We start from the raw sequence: 18,003 nt of genomic DNA on the forward strand, positions 1-18,003 counted from the left end.
GGGTCTGGCCAGGTCAGGACTGATTCATCACCATCTGGCTAAGGAGACAGTAGCCTGTTCTTCCTTCCCATGAGCTGACAAACTGTAATCCCAGAACCCTGCTCTACAATTGGTCACTTCTGAGATATAACAGGAATAGGAATGTTCTCTCAAAATAATACTTATAACAATGTGTCTTCGATTTAGTTATGGGCAATGGAAGGAGAACTCTTTCCATAAAACACTACTTCATTAAGGGGGGAAATGAGCCAAGATCACTTTCCCTCCCTCCGACAGTAGAAGCCACTACCTGGTAACCATGATGAAGCGCCTAAGGGGAAGAGGTGTCTCTAAGGATGTAGAGGCAGACACTGAAGCCAGGGGAAAGTTGGGAATCTAGGACAGATGATAAAAAGAGGCTCCAGACAGGGTGCCTGGGAGGCTCAGTCGGTTAAGCATCCGAAGCCGGCTCAGGTCATGATCTCGTGGCCTGTGAGTTCGAGCCCCTCGTCAGGCTCTGTGCTGACAGCTCAGAGTCTGGAGCCTGCTTCAGATTCTGTGTCTCCCTCTCTCTCTGCCCCTTCCCTGCTCATGCTCTGTCTCTCTCCTTCCTTCCTTCTCTACCTCCCACAAAAAAAATAAACATTAAAAAATTTTAATAAAAAAAAATTTTTTAAATAAAAAATAAAAGAGGCTCCAGACAACTATCTAGATGGGCTTCTGGTGCTGGTGGCCTCTTGACTTAAAAGGGCATCTTGACTGGTTCATAATCTGTCCAAAGAGGAAGACCCAGTAGCAAGCCAGGTCTGGAAGTTTACAGGCTCTGAGTTGTCATAGGCCACATTTACTTCTAGATCCTCCCACTCTCTGAGTGACTCTGAGGCCAACGCAAACCTAGTCTATTTTCCTGTCGGTGAAACGTAGAGACACCTGCTCCTTGGCAGGAAGGTTTCTTGTTCTATGAAGTGTGTTGAGCAACTCAATAAAAGGTATTATATACATAGCTCTATTTTACAACAAATCCCCAGAAATGGCCAAATCATTTCCCCTGGTAACTAATGCTGCCCACCACACACCAATTCCCCCGTGGGAGGTTAACCACTGTGGCGGCCCAGCTGTGCACAGATCGTGTGGCCTCTCACACTTAAACATCCCCCAGCAGAGCGCTCAGCTCCATCTGTTTTCCAGGCAGTCAGAGACTTGGGTGTCAAATGCTGCCTATTCTTGGTTTCTGCTGTGTTTTACTCAAGTTGCAAACACCAAAAGTACTTCAACCCTTCACAGCACCCTCAGCTATAACAAGGGTAGGTAGGTATCAGGCTTAGGAGAAAAAGAGCCAAGGAAAGTATTTGGGACCACTTTCTCCGTGAAAGGAAATGGAGACCTAAGAGGTGGGGTATCCCATAGAAAAAAATCGTCCACCTTTGTAAAAAGAGTAAACCAGAGCTGAGTGGGATAGAGGTTAATTCTCCCAAAACAACTATTGCTGAAGAAACTGGGGGCCTGAGTCTCTGATGGCGGGCAAAAAGTGAAAGTCACTTGTTGGTCATTGCTAAGTGATAATGGTCAGCGGCTTTGACCTCAATTGTCTGGCCACTGATTTCAGTTAGCCATAGGGATCCATAGCCAAAGGGTTCCATAGGGAACCCTTTGCAGGTTCCTCAGGTATCTGAATGAGTTCCATTCACTTTGGGCCACATGGATTTGACCAACTCCCCCTTATATTTGACTGCAGTTCCAAACACCAATCCTGAAATAGACAATGCCTTATGATAATTAAAATAAGGAAAAAGAACACATTTGAACCTTAGGAATTTGCAAGAGAATTCCTGCTTTCAGTTATTTTTGCTAAACAAAGTGTTGCTTGCTCTATTTTTAAGGGAAGGGATATTTTGTAAAATAGCTAAGATGACTAAAAGGATTAGGCATCAGCTATTGGTTCAATTTTTTATTCTAATGATTCAAAAATTTCTAGCTGTGAAAAAAAAATTAGTAGCCCCATGTCAGGTTAATGTACCTTTGTGTGTATGTGGTTTTGGTTTATGTGGGTTTTCTGTTTTTGTTTTTGGTTGTTTTTTTTTTTTTCTTTTTTCTTTTTTAGCATAAAGGGAAAATAGTGGGGGAAATACATGTTGTATTTTATCAAACCCCAAATATGAAAAATAGTTTAAGAGACTGCTAACACAGTTGCAGCTGGGTTCATTGAAGCCTAATTAAAATGCCGGTAACACATGATCCTGCCCAGAAGCGTGGACTATCGCTGGGCAGAAACAATGGCTGTTCACTGTACAAAATTAATAACAGCAATAGAACCTTATCATAAATGTTTTGAGTGAAGCCCCCCCCCCACCTTATTTCAAGGTTTACAAAAACCTATGATTTTCCAAGCAATGATAACGCCAGAGTAACCATGCTTAATTTCAGAATGAACAGCCAGCAATTAACATATAGTTTAGACTGCTGGACTCCTCAATAGCCAGATTAAATCCATCATTCCTTGTTTTAATAATGCCCTAGAAGCCAGGGACACAAACTTCTAAAAGGGCTATGATCTATGATTTGAAGAAGGCTAATGTCTAGGAGGTATTTATTTATTAAATAAAAATAAAAATCTAGGACTTAAATGTTATGTTTTCTGATTCACAAAAAACTGATAGAGAGATGAATGACAAATTAACTCCACACAGAAAAATAACATGAATGCTGAATAAAAGCAGATATAGAAACGAAGTTAGATATAAACCCATTTGCTTTGTGCTATAAGAAGATAGTTAAGAGAATAGAAAGGATGCTACCATTCAAAAGTATATAGTGCCCCGATGTATATACTATTATACTAGTGGCAATTAAAATAGACTTTATCTGGGGCACCTGGGTTGCTCAGTTGGTTAAGTGTCCGACTTCAGCTCAGGTCATGATCTCTTAGTTCGTGAGTTCGAGCCCCATGTCAGGCTCTGTGCTGACAGCTCAGAGCCTGGATCCTGCTTCGGATTCTATGTCTCCCTCTCTCTCTGCTCCTCCCCTGCTCATGCTCTATCTCTCTCTCTCAAAAATAAATAAACATTAAAAAAAAATTCTTTTAAAGAGACTTTATTTCTTCCCTAACAATGATAGTTAATACATAAATGTGCTTACTATATGCCACACAATATTTAAGCACTTTAAATACATTAATTCATTTAATCCTCAAACAACCCCATGAAGTAAATACCATTATTATCCCCATTCTACAGATGATGAGACTGAGAAGACAGTAACTCATCCAAGTTCATTCAGCTAATAAATGATGGAGCCAGGATTTGAATCCAAGTAATCTAGCTTCAGAGACTGTTCTCAACTTCTACATAATATTACTTCCTTATAAAAATGGTTATATTAAAAGCAAAAACTATTATCACTGTAATCTAATTGTAATGTGTTTCTGTAATGTGAAACACCGTAATGTGTTTCTCTTAGGGTACAGGTAAACAATTCTGAAACTGCTTTATATTTATATCATGGTTGAATAAATTAAATGGACAGTGGGAAACAGATTTCTTTATTGGAGAGGCAGTTACAGACAAGCAAGGAAAGAATACTACAAGGACCCATGTAGTGCTGGATTATAGTCAGAAACACTAGTATAAACTCATGTTTAGCTTAATATATATATAGATGCATAGAAAAATCTGGCAAATGCCACCTTAACTAAGTGATAAAGGTTAATATCCGCAGTGATATCATGTGGATATTGAGTACCTTGTCATAGGACATGACAAGAAGGACACTCCACCACTGTGGTATTCTTCCAAATACTCATGGAAAAACATCAGACAAACCTAGACTGAGGGATATTCTGAGGATACTCCAGTATCCTCAGTACTCCCTCACTAGTACTCCGCAAGACTGTCAAAGTCATGAAAAACCAGGAAAAACTGAGAAACTGCCACAGACCAGAGGACTGGAGAGACATGATGACTAAAAGCAATGTGGTACCCTGAATTGGATCCTGGAACAGAAAGAGGACATGAGTGGATAAAACTAGTGAAGGGCAAATAAAGTCTGGAGTGCAGTTAGTAGTAATGTACCAGTTCAGTTTCTTCATTTGGACAAATGTACCAGGGTAATGCAAAATATAACATTAGGAGAACTGGGTGATGGGCATATGGGAACTTACCATGCCATCTTTGCAACTTTTTTTGTAAACCTAAAATTATCTCAAAATAAAAAGTCTATTTAAGCAATTATTATATCCTAAAATTATACCCTAAAATGGGCAATCTATGCAAAGTAAAACAACAACAACAACAACAACAACAGCAACCATGTATCATGCCAGAAAAGGAAGCTAGAAATGAGAACATAAATAATTTCACATTAATATTAGTTTTCTGCTACTGAGAGCTACTGATAGGACTGTTATTCCTTCATTCTTCATGAGGCACTTTGAGGAAAACATGAAACTCAGCCAAATTCATTCATCCACAAATGCTTTCTGGGTACATACCATGTGCCAGACACTGTCCTAGGCACTAAGGATGCTCAGGTGAACAAGACCGATTTCCTGCCTCTAAAAACCTTCCAGTTTCATTGAGAGAGAAAAGCCAACACAAAAAATAAAACAATATGTTAAGTCCTGCCTCAGAGGTAATTTCAAGATGGTAAGGGCATACCAGGGAGGAGCATCTGACCAATTCAATGCCAGGGCACCACATCCATGAATGAAAAATACATGATCTACTGTGCCTTATGAACATCACAAGAACCCTGGTGACAGTCACATCCACCAACCTTCTTCTGACAGCATAGAGCACTTTTGGGAAATACAAGTTTAACCATGCCACTCTCTTCTTTCCTTCAAGGGTTTTCCATTACTCTTAAAATCAAGACAAAGCTCCTCACAATGTGTGATGGCTAATTTTATGTGTCAACCTGGCTAGGCTATAGTACCCAGTAATTACCCACTAATCTAGGTTTTGCTGTGAAGACATTTTTAGATATGCTTAACACCTACAATCAGTCAACTTTGAGTAAAGGAGATTACCTCAATAATGTAGTGGGTCTCATCCAATCAGGTGAAGGCCTCAAGAGCAAAAACCAAAGGTTCCTAGAAAAGAAGAAATTCTTTCTCAGAAAGAAATTCTGCCTCAATATTACATCATCAACTCCTGCCTCGGTTTCTAGCCTGCCTGACTGCCTGTCTGTCTTATAAGTTTCAGATATTCGAGCTTTCTAAATTGATATAGATTATCTCATTTATAGGATTATATTATACTTATTAGCTATAGGATATATATAGGACATACATTATATATAATAGGATATAGATTATCTATTATTTTAGTTCTGTTTATATACATAAATGATATATTTATCTCTTATTGGCTCCATTTCTCTGGAGAACCCTGACTGATACACCATGAACATGTTCTTCAGGCTTCATACAGTCTGGCTCCTATCCTCCTTATCAGCTACACCTTTCACCCAACTCCTCCTCACTGTCTCTTCCCCTCACACTGTCCTTCCCCATCCTTCTCATCCTGAGTCCTTTCAACTCACCCTGTTCTCTCCTTCCACACACTGTTCTCTTTCCTTGGATCACTTTCCTTTCTTTTCCTGATTAACACCAACTCATGTCTCAACTCTTAGCTCAACTGTTGCTTCCTCAGGGGACCTTCCCTGGCCTCCCAATGTCAAACCCATTTGGCATAAGCTTTTCCTGCATAGCTGGGTAAGTTGCAACTTCAGTCTTCCTTACATGGAAGCTCCATAAACTCAAGAACTATAACTGGTTTTGCTCACTTTTTATAATTATATTGCCTAGCACAGCGCTTGGGACATAAAAGGCTCTCAGTGTGTATTTGTTTAATGAATGTCAACATAGATGATATAATTGCAAAAAACTGCCCCTCTTCATGGACACAGCCTCTGAAGTTCTTACAGGTAGAATCCAGTGGCCCAGTCCTCTTGACAACTCGTCAAGCTGAAACTCAAGGCCAAAAAAAAAGGGGAACTCAGGGAGGCAGTCAAAGCAGGCAGAAGGAGGGGGCTTTACTTGCGGGAGACAGAAATGTCTGTGCAGATGGGCTGGAGGTGGTCAGTGTGGCTGCAGCCTCACGTTGACACTGACTTCCCTAAAAATACCACCTGCCTCTTAACCCAAACCAGGGTTTATGTAATGACATTTCCCACTTATTACCAGCTGCCAAATGTTGAAACTCTCAGAAGTACCTTTTTTAAGTCTTAAAAGAAATACCAAAAATAAAAATATCAATTCTAACCTATTAAAGAGAAAATGAAAAGAATAAAGATTTATCTTTATTAAAAAAAAAAAAAAAAAAAAGCTCAAACCTGAAAAACACTGAGCCCTGGCTGAATTTTGGTTAACAGAAGCAAGTGATTATTTCTTTTTTGTTGTTGTTTTTAAAGATTTTAAACTAATCGCCACACCCAATATGGGGTTCAGACTCACAACCCCGAATGAGATCAAGGGTCACATGCTCTACTGACTGAGCCAGCCAGGCGCCCCGATCATTACATTTCTTTAAGTTATTTTTACCCTGAGTTACCTGCACTGGACAAGCTGGCAAAGTTCACAAAACACCAGACCCCCTGGGTCACATTTCCAAAGTTGGTAGCTACAAGTGATTCCTCAATACAATCTGTGACAACTTTAGAGCCTGTCTTCAAATTCATTGTTCTTCCCATTGATGGGTAAGGTCTATATGACCTGCTCTTGAATCTGGGCAGTCTGTGACTCACTTGTATCCAATAAAATGTGTTCGAAGTGCTTCTGTGTGACTTCTGGGGCTTGATTACAGATGACAAATGCAGTTCCATCTGGGTCACAGGGACAGTCATCATTGGAGCCCTGAGCCAATAGGTAAGAAGTGACACTACTCACATGCTGTGAAGAAGCCCAGCCACACAGGGAGGCTATGAAGGATGCTCTAGTTGGCAGTCCTAGTCTTCAAGTCCTCCTCACCCAGGCACTAAATACGTGAGTGAACGAGTTGTCAGACGATTCTAGTCCCCAGCTGTTGAATCAACCCCAGACTTTGAGTTTTCCTAGCTCAGACATGGGGAAGGGGAAGCTTAAACAAGTCATTCCCATTGTGCCCTTTCCAAATTTCTGCCTCAAAAGCATACCAGGGGCTCCTGGGTGGCTCAGTCAGTTAAATGTCTGACTTCGATTCAAGTCACTATCTTACAGTTGGTGAGTTCAGGCTCCACATCAGGCTCTCTGCTGTTCAGCAAGGAACCTGCTTTGGATCCTCTGTCCACCCCCCTGCCCCTGCTCCTCCCCCCATTCACAATCACGTGCACACTCTCTCAAAAAATAAACATTTTTTTTAAAAGCATACAAAAATAGTTATGGCTTTGTGCCCACTGTGTTTAGAGTGGTGTTGGTTTTGTTGCAATAGGAGCCAGAACAATATAAAAATGAAAAATCTGAGTTATTTCTTCGATGTAAAAATAAGTGTCCAACTTTTTTCCACAGAAGTCAACACCCATCAACAGCTTTTACCTTTGACAAATTCAAATGTAAACAAACAAATAAAAGATTGGATTCCAAACAGCTTTACCTAGTCAGAGAGGAAAGGATTATGTTTGAGAAAGGGACAGTTCAATCAGTGTTCAACGAATGAATAAAGGAATCGCTCAAAGAGCCATGACAATGTTTAGGTGAAGATACAGTAGAAGGCAAAGGATTGTTTTCCAGGATCAATGGTAACCTTAGCTTCCAGTTCAAAAAATTCAATCCTACAGCAATCTCTAGGGCTTATCCTTGTGTTCTTATTCCATCATATTTAATACTAATTATCAACAACCAAATCACATGCAAAGGACATGTATATGTTACATACACAGATACAAAAGTGAGCTGAGTAACAAACACATTTGTGGCAGAAAGAATCAAAAGTATTTTGATAAGCTAGAATAATGAAGCAAGATAAAACACCAGTGGCTGGAGTAAGATTATTCCAGAGGGCAGTTGAAAATTATTCAAGGACTACAGAGTCTTCTGGGAGAGCTGGTGGATTCATCCTGGAGTTAATAGGAAACCACAGAATTCTTTAGAATAGAGAAGCATTGTGATTATAAGATTGAATATTGAAGAACAGAAGGAAGAAAGCCCATTTAATGCTTAGGAAATTTTCACAGTCCCAGAACAATGAAAATCTATGGGTCTGGGCCAGTCTGGCCATAGTGAGAGGAAAAGAAGCAGGAGGTGATTTGGTGGCCTGACCGGGAAGACCTGGGCAGCCGAAGGGGCATCAGGAGTAGAGGTGACCAAGAGCCAAAGAAGACCCAGAGGCCCTGAGTGAGAGGTCAGTAGAGCTCATGGCAACAGAAAAAAATGTAAGAGCAAGTATGCCTGGAGAAGACAAAAAAGAGCTCAGTAGGAATCTACAGACTGTGAAATAGCGCTAGTGAGACGATTAGGTCAAAAGAGCCAGTGGAGGGGCGTCTGGGTGGCTCAGTCAGTTAAGTGTTCGACTTCTGCTCAGGTCATAATCTCACAGTTTACGAGTTTGAGCCCCGTGTCAGGGTCTGTGCCGACAGCTCAGAGCCTAGAGCCTGCTTCAGATTCTGTGTCTCCCTCTCTCTCTGCCCCTGCCCCACTTGTGCTCAGTCTGTCTCTCAAAAATAAATAAACATTAAAAAAAAATTAAAGAAAAAAAAAGAGCCAGTAGAAAATTGGAGACCTTGCATCAAGGTTTAGAGGAGAAGATAGGCCTAGAGAATGGATTTGGGAATCATCAGCCTGGAGGTAATACCTAAACCCATGAATGAATTTCCATATTTTCGCCATGTTAGACTAGATTAAATCTCTGGCCTTCATGCAATATCATAGCTCAAGATGAAATATCGTGACAATCTTTTTCATGTAGTGAGCTGCATAAGTAGATCTAGTATACCACATCCATTTTATTGGTAACAATTAAGTGACAAAATATGAATTGCCAAGCATATCTATATTTGTATTGCCTCTCAATAGATTTTGAGCTATTCCTACCTCCTTCAACTGACAGTATTGGCTACAGAAATTAACAACCATTTTTAATGCTTTTAAAGAATATCTGGGTGGGCCACTCTCCCTATTGCTCCCCACTTGAATAAATTGTAAGAACACCAAGAGCTTTTGTGGAGCCAAAAGAACCAAAGAATGTGCAGCTGGAGGTATCAGCTGTGCATATCTAATTCTGGCCAAAGTAACTCCCCAGAGTGTCCAGCTGTAGAGACAGAAAGAAAAAGAGAAGAAAGAAAATAATTTAGTCAAGGAAGTCAACAGCGGCTAAAGGTTTGAATTGGCCACAGAGCACTATTACGGGTGGGTACCAGAAGACAGGCTGCTGCCACCACCACATTTGGGTAACTTAAACTGCAAAGTGCACATCTGTCTGTGACCATCTGTCTGAGAGCCTGATGGGGGGCAGAGGCATGGTGAAATACAATGACCTTAAATGGGAATGAGATAAGATAAGGAGAGGAAAATATGTAAGGAATCTAATTGACTTTACTTAGAAAGAGACAGCAAGTTGAAAGAAAGTGTGGGATGGGGTCTCCTTAAATAAATTATGACTCAGCAAGTGCCATTTTATCTCTCTAAGAAAATAATTACAGGAAAGCAATGTTTCCTGAAAAGAGACTCTGTGAATGAGCCCATTTGGAAGAGTGACAGAGATTTCTGGCAGATGAAGGGTAGCCCTGCAGGACTTCCCCAGGGAGGACGCAGCCTGAGCTCAGTCAGGTACCGAGCTGAAGCATTATAATCATGCACTTGGAGAAAGCACTGGAACCTGCTTTCCTTGGCCTCCATGACATCTAGTATATTCCAAGAGCTATTTGTCCTCTGACATCTCCCAGCCACCCTTCTGTCACTTTCACAGGTTTCTCTTCCTCTGCCTGTTCTTCATACTGGAGATCCTCTGGGCTCTAAGCTCTCCTCTCTTCCCATTCACTCTCCTTAGAAGGTCTCATCTGCTCCTTGGCTTTAGGGTCATTCATGTGTTGATGACTCTCAAATATTTACTCTCATCTAGATCTCTGTTCTGAGCTTAGACCTGGACAGCAACTGCCCACTGGGTATCTCCTCCTGAGCACTGTACAAACTCAACTTGTCTAAGATTGAACTCACGGCTTTCTCCTAGAGATCTATGCCTCCTCTACTGTTTCCTATCAGTAAATTCCACCACCATTTACTCCTTATTAGGAGTCCTCATTTGAATGCTCTTTCCCTTGGTGCACACATCAACCATACCCCAGTGTCCCAAACTAATCCACCACTCTCCAACCCCATGTCCATTATCCTAAGGCCAAGGAACCACCATCTTTCATTTCATTATCACAACAGCCTTCTGACTTGTCTTCCCCTCTGTGATCTTCATTCTTCCTTACTTCATCTATCTACCCAATCTATTCTCAAGCACTCAATCTGGAACAAATGCCATCATCTCACTTCTTCAGCCTAAAATTCTTCCATGGGTTACTACTGCTCTGAGGATAAGGTCCAAATTCATTAATATGATTTGCATAATTGGCCCATCTCACGTTCTTACACCTCTCCTTTGCCTCCCTTTAAACTCTACTCTCCAGCCATGCTCAGTGTTTTCTAGTCCCTTGAACCCACCAAAATCCTCCCTCAACTACAGGCTTTTATATACATTGCCTGGCATTCTCCTTTTCTTTGCCAAAAATGGATATTCATCCTTCAGGTCCCAGCTGAAAAAGAACTTCCCCCAAGGGGCGCCTGGGTGACTCAGTTGGTTAAGCTTCTGACTCTTGATTTCAGCTCAGGTCATGATCTCACAGCTCCTAAGATCAAGTCCCAGTGTCGGGCTCTGTGCAGCCATATTCTCTCCCTCTTCCTCTGCTCTTCCCCTGCTCTTTCTCTCTCTCTCAAAAAAACAAATAAACTTAAAACAAACAAACAAACAAAAAAACCCTTCCTCTGACAAGCCTTCTTTGAACAGTCTAGTCTGGGATAAATGGCCTGCAGTGAACTCCCAAACACCCTGTATTTTTCCCCATCAAACCACACTCTATTGTTAATGCCTATTTACATATCTTTATCTTCCAGTAGACCTTGAGGTCCATGAGGGCAGGAAGCATGTATGTTTTATGGGCAATCATATGCCCAGCATTTATGCCAGTATTATATGTTAAATGATTACTAGACTCTCTGATCAGCAGCAGAACTCTGCCAGGTCTAGGTCAAACAATGTCTCCTCAGAGAATCAGAAAGATTTCCAAAGTTCCTTTGTCTAAGATGAGCTACAGAATCTCCAGAAACAACCACTCCCTGACGTGTGGCCAACAGGAGTCTACTGAGAGACTCTCAGCTGCAACTCATTGCAAAGCTCTATGCCAAGCACATAATAATCTCTTCACTTCCAGCAAGGGACATAAATAAATGAAGAATCTTTCCTTTGGGATCAGAAGACTAGGGAGGCAGAATATAAAGCAGAAAAATCTGAAAGGCCTCAGAGTCTTCCTAGAGTAGTCTGTATTGTACTGTTCCCTAAGTCAGTGGTTTCAAAACTTGAGAATATATCAGAATCACCTGGAGGACTTGTTAAAGCACAGATGTCTGGGCTCGACCCCCAGAGTTTCTGATTCAGTAGGTCTGGGATGGAGCCAGAAAATTTGCATTTCTAACAAGTTTCCAGGTGATACTGATGCTGGGGACTACAACCTTGAGAACCACTGCACTAAACATTTGAGTCACTCCTCTTAGTCATACAAACATAAGTAGGCCTCCACTGTGCTGGGGGAGGGGATCACCTTTCCTAAACCCCTGGAGAGGAAGATCTCACTGCTGGGCAGGAAGTGGGGAAGTTTGCACAGGAATTAAAGAGCCTCTGGGCAACAAGAAATCAGAAAAGCAAAACTCCAGTCCCTTCTGTATTGAGGTTGAAGGTTATTAGAACCACTCTGATAACTTAGGACCATTCAAATTGCAATAATTCTTCAAGAAAAGGACATCAGGAGCCTTATTGCAGTGGCACCTACCCAGCATTCATTCATTCTTCCGAAAACAGCTCATTTTCCTCTGGGGAACTACCATTCCCTCATTCTCGGCCCTTATGATTCACATAAGACAGACTTAACCCCCTGGGCACAGGGAAGAGCCTCAAACATAGGTCTGTGCAATAAGTGTGTGCCACACCCAGCCCACAATGATTGGTTCAGAGCTGGCATGACACAAGTTGGTCTAATGAGAGTCAGCCCTAGACAGCCATTGATACTGTTCAGACAGGGACCCTCTTTTTCCTCTGGAGTTTGCCAAACTAATAAGAGGGAAGTCTGAGGCTTCTGGTAGCCATTGCCACCAGAGGGAAGAGTGTGACAGAGAAGAACACCAATACTGAAGAAAATTCAGCCAAGAGATGAAAGAGACATACTCCTGACATCATCATCTGGATCTAGCAGGGCCTGACGTTAAAAAAAAACCCTGAACTTGAGCTGAATTTCTGCCATGGAATGTCTTGACTAATGGAATTCTACAGTAAACCCTTGCATTGCTCTGACCTAGGATGTTTAAGTAACCAACTGCTCTAGTGGTTTCTCTCAAGAAAGACAGAACTGCCAGGCCCACAGATTTACTAGGCCCCATGGGACTCCATGGAATAAATTTTTTTCCTAACAAATCAATTCTCTAGCATGGCACTTAGCCTCAACACTGCTTCCTTGCCTTCCTTACTCTTCTCTATGAGGTCCCTGAGTAAAATAACTATGCACTCTGTAACAGGTTTTTTTGGTTGTCATGCAAGGTGGCTGGCTCACAGGTACTCAATTAAATGGTTGCAAAGAGCCTTCAAAAGAAAAATAACAAGTTTGGGTCTGATTAGTCTGCCTCCAAAAGGAATGGAAAAAAAAAAAAGAGAGAGAGAGAGGGGTCAAGGGGAACAAGGCACCCTGGAAGTAATACTAAACTAAAACAGGTAGTAACTTGCAAAGATGAGCTTCCAAAGTCAGCTAAACCTTCACTCTAGAATATTTCTAACTAAATCCCAATTCCCACTAGAAGCTTCACCATTTTTTTTTCCTTTTCAAAAGCCATTGCGGAGGAGGGGGTGCCAGAGAATGACAGCTAAGATGGTGACTCCCACATAAGTCAGCTTCCTCTTCCCAAATCAGTTTCCAGAAACTCTGCCACATCATACGAGGAGAACCCCCCCCCCCCCACCTCCCAGCTTCTAGCTCAAAGGAAAGTCTCAGAGTCTTGGACAAAAATGACAGCAGCCCTCCTTTGGTGGCTTCCAACGATAAATAGCTTCCTGCCCTCACGAACCCTGAACTCATGGAAAAGAATTACTACCTAGAAAAGAGAAGCCAGGAAAGGTTTATAAGTATACCTGGCACAGGGTCTGTCCCTCACATCTTCATAGTGACATGTGCCTGTTGCCTCCTGAGGAGTCTATCAGAGCCACTGCGCACAGCTGTGGTCACGGACTCTTCCAAAATGGGGCCAAGAAGTGGCCCATCTTTCTGACATCAAGAGACCTGCCGTGGAAGAAAAACAGAAACAGCACAGATGCCTTTTCAAATCCTTGGGGATGTCCTGAGATTAGCAGCTTTCCTCTGTGTCGGCCTCAAAGACTTCCTTCACAATTGTTCATAAGCTAGCTCAAGGGATAGGCAGTGAAGTTCACTAAAACAAAAACATAACTCAAACATTCCAAACAGCTGGTGGAAATTGTGACTGTTTTAGAGGAGCTGACTTATCTAGCTGAGTCAAAACAAGTGTGAGCGCTTCAAACAGGCACGAGATCAGAAACAAAATTAGGTGTTTATTGAGTGCTGTCCCTCTTGATTTTTTTTCTCCCTTGCCGGACATGAATCTCCTTCCTTAGCTTCATTCTGACAAGGAATAAAATCCTTCATGATCGAAGAATGGACATTTGGGGAAATTCAATTTAAAATAAGGTTTTTAATTATAAAAGTAGTTAATGTTACAGAAAATTTAGGGGAAACGCAACTATAAATAAAATAAAAATCACCTGTAATCCCGTTGCAACTGTTTTCATTTTGTTCTTTTGACTTACACACATAGCACACAATTTTCAATTTATGTATCTTTACTAAATGACTCATTTTAATTCTGATTTTTCACCTCATACATTATGACCACTTCCCCAGGTCATTGATCTATTCCTCCACAACATTTTTCTGTCTGCAAATGAACACTGTCAGTTATGTAGCTAATGCCAATTGTGAACACTTAGGATACTTCCAAGTGTAACATTTTAAACACTGTTGTGAAGAATATCCTTTTGATAATCTTCACACAGGTACCTAGTTAGGAAATTTACTCTCTTTTAGGGCACTAAAATTCAGGAAATACCATGGCTGGTAATTAGCACTGAAGGAGTATAGCCCCTTTCTCCCTGAGACCTTCTGCCAATTGTCTCCCTTTCCATATTTTCAGACCAGTTGGACAGCTACTGTTAGAACGTCAAGGCCTTCCTAGTTTCATTGAAGTCTTGCTTTCAGTCAAGTTAATAGTCTCTTCAGTTTGCAATGCACAAACATTGAAGTAACTTTTTTAAACTTACGGCAAGAAATAAAAGCAAATAAAATAAATATTAGGAGAGATCACTAACTCTGTTAGGAAAAATAAAATACCGAATTACATCAAAAACAGGTATCAGGCTGATTACACTGGGCAACTCAACTTTATCTTCCAGAAAACTCTCAAATTTAGATAATTTATAGCAGGTTTTTACAACCACAGGAAACTAGCTAAAATTTTCCACTTTCTTATTTTTCTTATTTTCTAATTCAAAAAGTGAAATGAAACATTCCAAAGCAGAAGACTCTTAAATGGCATTATTACCTCTCATTCTAGATTTACTGCCCACATTGAACAACAATGGCTTCTGTATTGGCACAAACCATCCAGCCACTCACCATCGGGGGATGAATCACTCCCCATGAAAAATCATTCCAGAATTGGGATAACAGAGAAGTTTACCTCCCGCCAAAATTTCAATAAATGCTGATAAATTTGGGGGAAATCATGATCATGAAAGCCTGCAATGGTTTCAGAGAGAGTCTCTTAGTAGTTCCTGCCCTCTCCGCTCTCTAAAACAGTGTAAGCCACTTCATGCACACACACACACAAACAGCCCCTGCCAGTTTCCCTTAAAAGTCTCGTTCTCTTCATCACCACTGAGTGGAATTAAAAACAGTTGGTCAAGCTCCACTAATCGACAGCTGCTTGCAATTAGATGAAGCATTTAGAGCCATTCTCTTAACTACCTTCCCAACTGCCTAACCATTCAGCATGAGCAATACACCGTGACAATTTGCCAGAATGTTTAACTTATCTCCATCTCTAGTGGTTTCTATACCCTCCTTATTTTCTTCAGTCTTCCCACACACTGTCTGACTCCTCCAGTTCCTCTTGTTAAATTAGGGGTATACAGAGAAGGGATTAGTTGAAACCAGGTCGAGCTGCTTTGTGCTAAGATGGAAAATTCTACCCAGGCAACTATTAGAGGGCAGAGTAGCTCTTGATGTTTCTCAAAGAGAAGGGGGCGGGGGTGGGAGATGCCTTTTTTCTTTTCTTTTCTCTTCCTTTATTTTTTTTTTTAAACACTGAACTAGAAAGTTCACTGTAATTTTTCTCCTTCAGGGTGATAAGGAAAAACAAGTTACTGGGCTTTTATAAACTCTTTCCAATTCTCATAACTTATAAGCATTAACTTTAGAATAGAGACAAAACATACAGATCACTTTATTCGATTTTGTTCTTTATAAACTAGGCATCCAGAGCATAGATGCTTTTTCCAATGTCACAGAAAAAAGTGGCAGAGCGTGGACTGAATCCAACTCTTCCGATTCTTGGTCCAGATGGATTTCTGCCACTCGAACTCCCTTCTCTAAAGAGAAAATCTTCCCATCTCTAGAAGAAACCAGAGGCCAGGACTTGCCCTATTCAAGGGGTAAAACTACAGTCCTCCTTAGCTTGTCTAGCCAGAAACCTATCTTAGAGCATAAAGTGGAAAAGAGAAACAGACATGATACGGTTTCTCTTGCAATTATTTTTCTCACTACACCATGCACACACACACACACACACACACACACACACACACACACAGGAAAAAGACCATCCACAAACTTAACCATATTTAATGTTTGTTCTCCATCTCAACCTCCCTGAGGTTCATCCCCATCCTACACTCATTTGACCAATTTTGTGGTAGAAGGTAGGAAGGGGAGAGAAAAGAAATAGGAGATATGGGGGCAGGGCATCAGTAGAAAGGAGCAGCTATACCCACTCAAAATTCAAGGAACTAGAATGAGAGCTAAGACAAGAATAGGAGCCCTCACACCTTGGACCTCATGCTCACAGCCCTGCTTTTCCTTTCTCCACTCTTCCTGAGGCTAATCCTATCATCTCCAGAAACATTCTCACAATCTCAGACCTCCAGTCCAGTCTTTCAGTCTTGAAGCCTTTTCTCTGCATGTGCAGGCACACTAGAACGTCAATCTGCTTTCTCCTTAAACTCCTATTTCCTTTATACTTACAATAGAAAGTTATCCCATTCCTGCTTCAAAGTCTTTTTGTTGATCATTTCATTATGCTTCTCTATACTATGTTCCTATAATATGTTCCTGCTATATATGTACATAGATAATATGTCCCAGCTCCATTTAGATAGAGAGATATAGATTATAGATAGAGATAGAAATGTTTAAAACTTTCCTATGGCCATGATGTTCTGTTAAAAATATATATATAATATATAAATATTTATATATTATAAATAATTATAATTAATTAATATAATTAATTAATATATATTAAAATATATACAATATATAAATGTATATATACACTTATTACAAATGTAAGTTGGTCAATATATATAATATATATTATATGGCTCTTTCCCATCTTGCAAGAGGGCAGGTGAAAAGGCTGAGAAACCAGATATGAAGGAGAAGAAACCTGAAGCCAAGAAGGCTGAAGCAAAGTTAAAAAGTGTAACTTCAAGACCAAAACACTCAACAGGGTAAGCCTCAGTGCAACCAAAATCCCATCCTAGTCAAAGGACTTGGCAAATATTCCTGATCTGCTATGTACAAGAGGAAATAGCAGCTAAATTCAGGATTGAAAAAAAAAAGGACAATCTTCTTGCTACTGTCACAAAACCAGCTGGTGGTAACAAGAATGGTGGTGCCAACTAGTTAAACTTCACAAAGTGCCCAGACACAATCCTACTGAAGATGTTCCTCAAAAGCTGTTGAGCCACAGCAAAAACCCCTCAGACAGCAGGTGAAAAAAACTGAGCTACAATCACTCCTGGAACCATTCTGATCATCCTCTCTCAACACCACAGAAGTAAGAGGGTGATTTTCTCAAGGCATCTGAGCAGGGGCTTGCCACTTGTGACTGGACCTTTGATCCCCAATCCAGTTCTCTACATAGAACACAAAAGAAATTTGTCATCACCACCCCCACCAAAACTGATATCAGTGGTGTGAAATCCCAAAACATCTCACTGATGACTTCTTGAAGTCAGCATCTCAGTGAGCCCAGACACCAGGAAGATGAAATCTTTGACAGAGAAAGACAAGCTCATAGAGCAAAGTGATTCAGCAGTGGACACCCAAATTCTGCCAAAAATCAAAGCTGTTCCTCAACTCCAGGGCTACCTCCATTCTGTGTTTTCTCTTGCAAATGTAGTTTATCTTCATGGTGTTCTAAATCACTTCCAAAGAATCTATAACTGATTCTTATCAGCATAAATAACTGATACATTTTTTAAATTATTCTGGTTGGTGTTAGTATAAGATTTATTTCAAATGTAAGCTGGTCAACATGACAATAAGTATATATAAATCTTAGAGATAATTATTAAATATGTAGTTACCTCGTATTGGAAATCAATCTCTTAATGAATTCAATGACACTGGGTTTTATCCCACTTCAGGTATCTATGATTTGTTGTTACTTAATGCTACACTGTGGCAGTTTTCAGAATCCCTTCTTTTCCCAATTTTTCATTTCCAGAGAGGTCAGCA

General features: G+C 40.7%; 1 long non-coding RNA gene and 1 pseudogene across 1 annotated transcript in view; one reads left to right on the forward strand and one right to left on the reverse strand.

The window, feature by feature from the left end:
• LOC147581122 (uncharacterized) overlaps positions 1-13,493 on the reverse strand; it is a 441,824-nt gene extending 428,331 nt beyond the window's left edge. Inside the window, exons 1-2 of the long non-coding RNA XR_015250850.1 lie at positions 13,323-13,493; positions 5,003-5,065 (exon numbers count right to left, since the gene is read on the reverse strand). This is a non-coding gene — a long non-coding RNA (uncharacterized LOC147581122). The remainder of the gene's footprint in view (positions 1-5,002; positions 5,066-13,322) is intronic.
• An 819-nt stretch (positions 13,494-14,312) lies between these two features.
• On the forward strand, positions 14,313-17,712 carry LOC112862691 (large ribosomal subunit protein eL6 pseudogene; annotated as a pseudogene).
• Positions 17,713-18,003: the final 291 nt, after the last annotated feature.

Source organism: Puma concolor, chromosome B2, assembly GCF_028749965.1.
Source record: "Puma concolor isolate L17-30 chromosome B2, mPumCon1.1.hap2, whole genome shotgun sequence".
Classification (NCBI taxonomy): domain Eukaryota; kingdom Metazoa; phylum Chordata; class Mammalia; order Carnivora; family Felidae; genus Puma; species Puma concolor.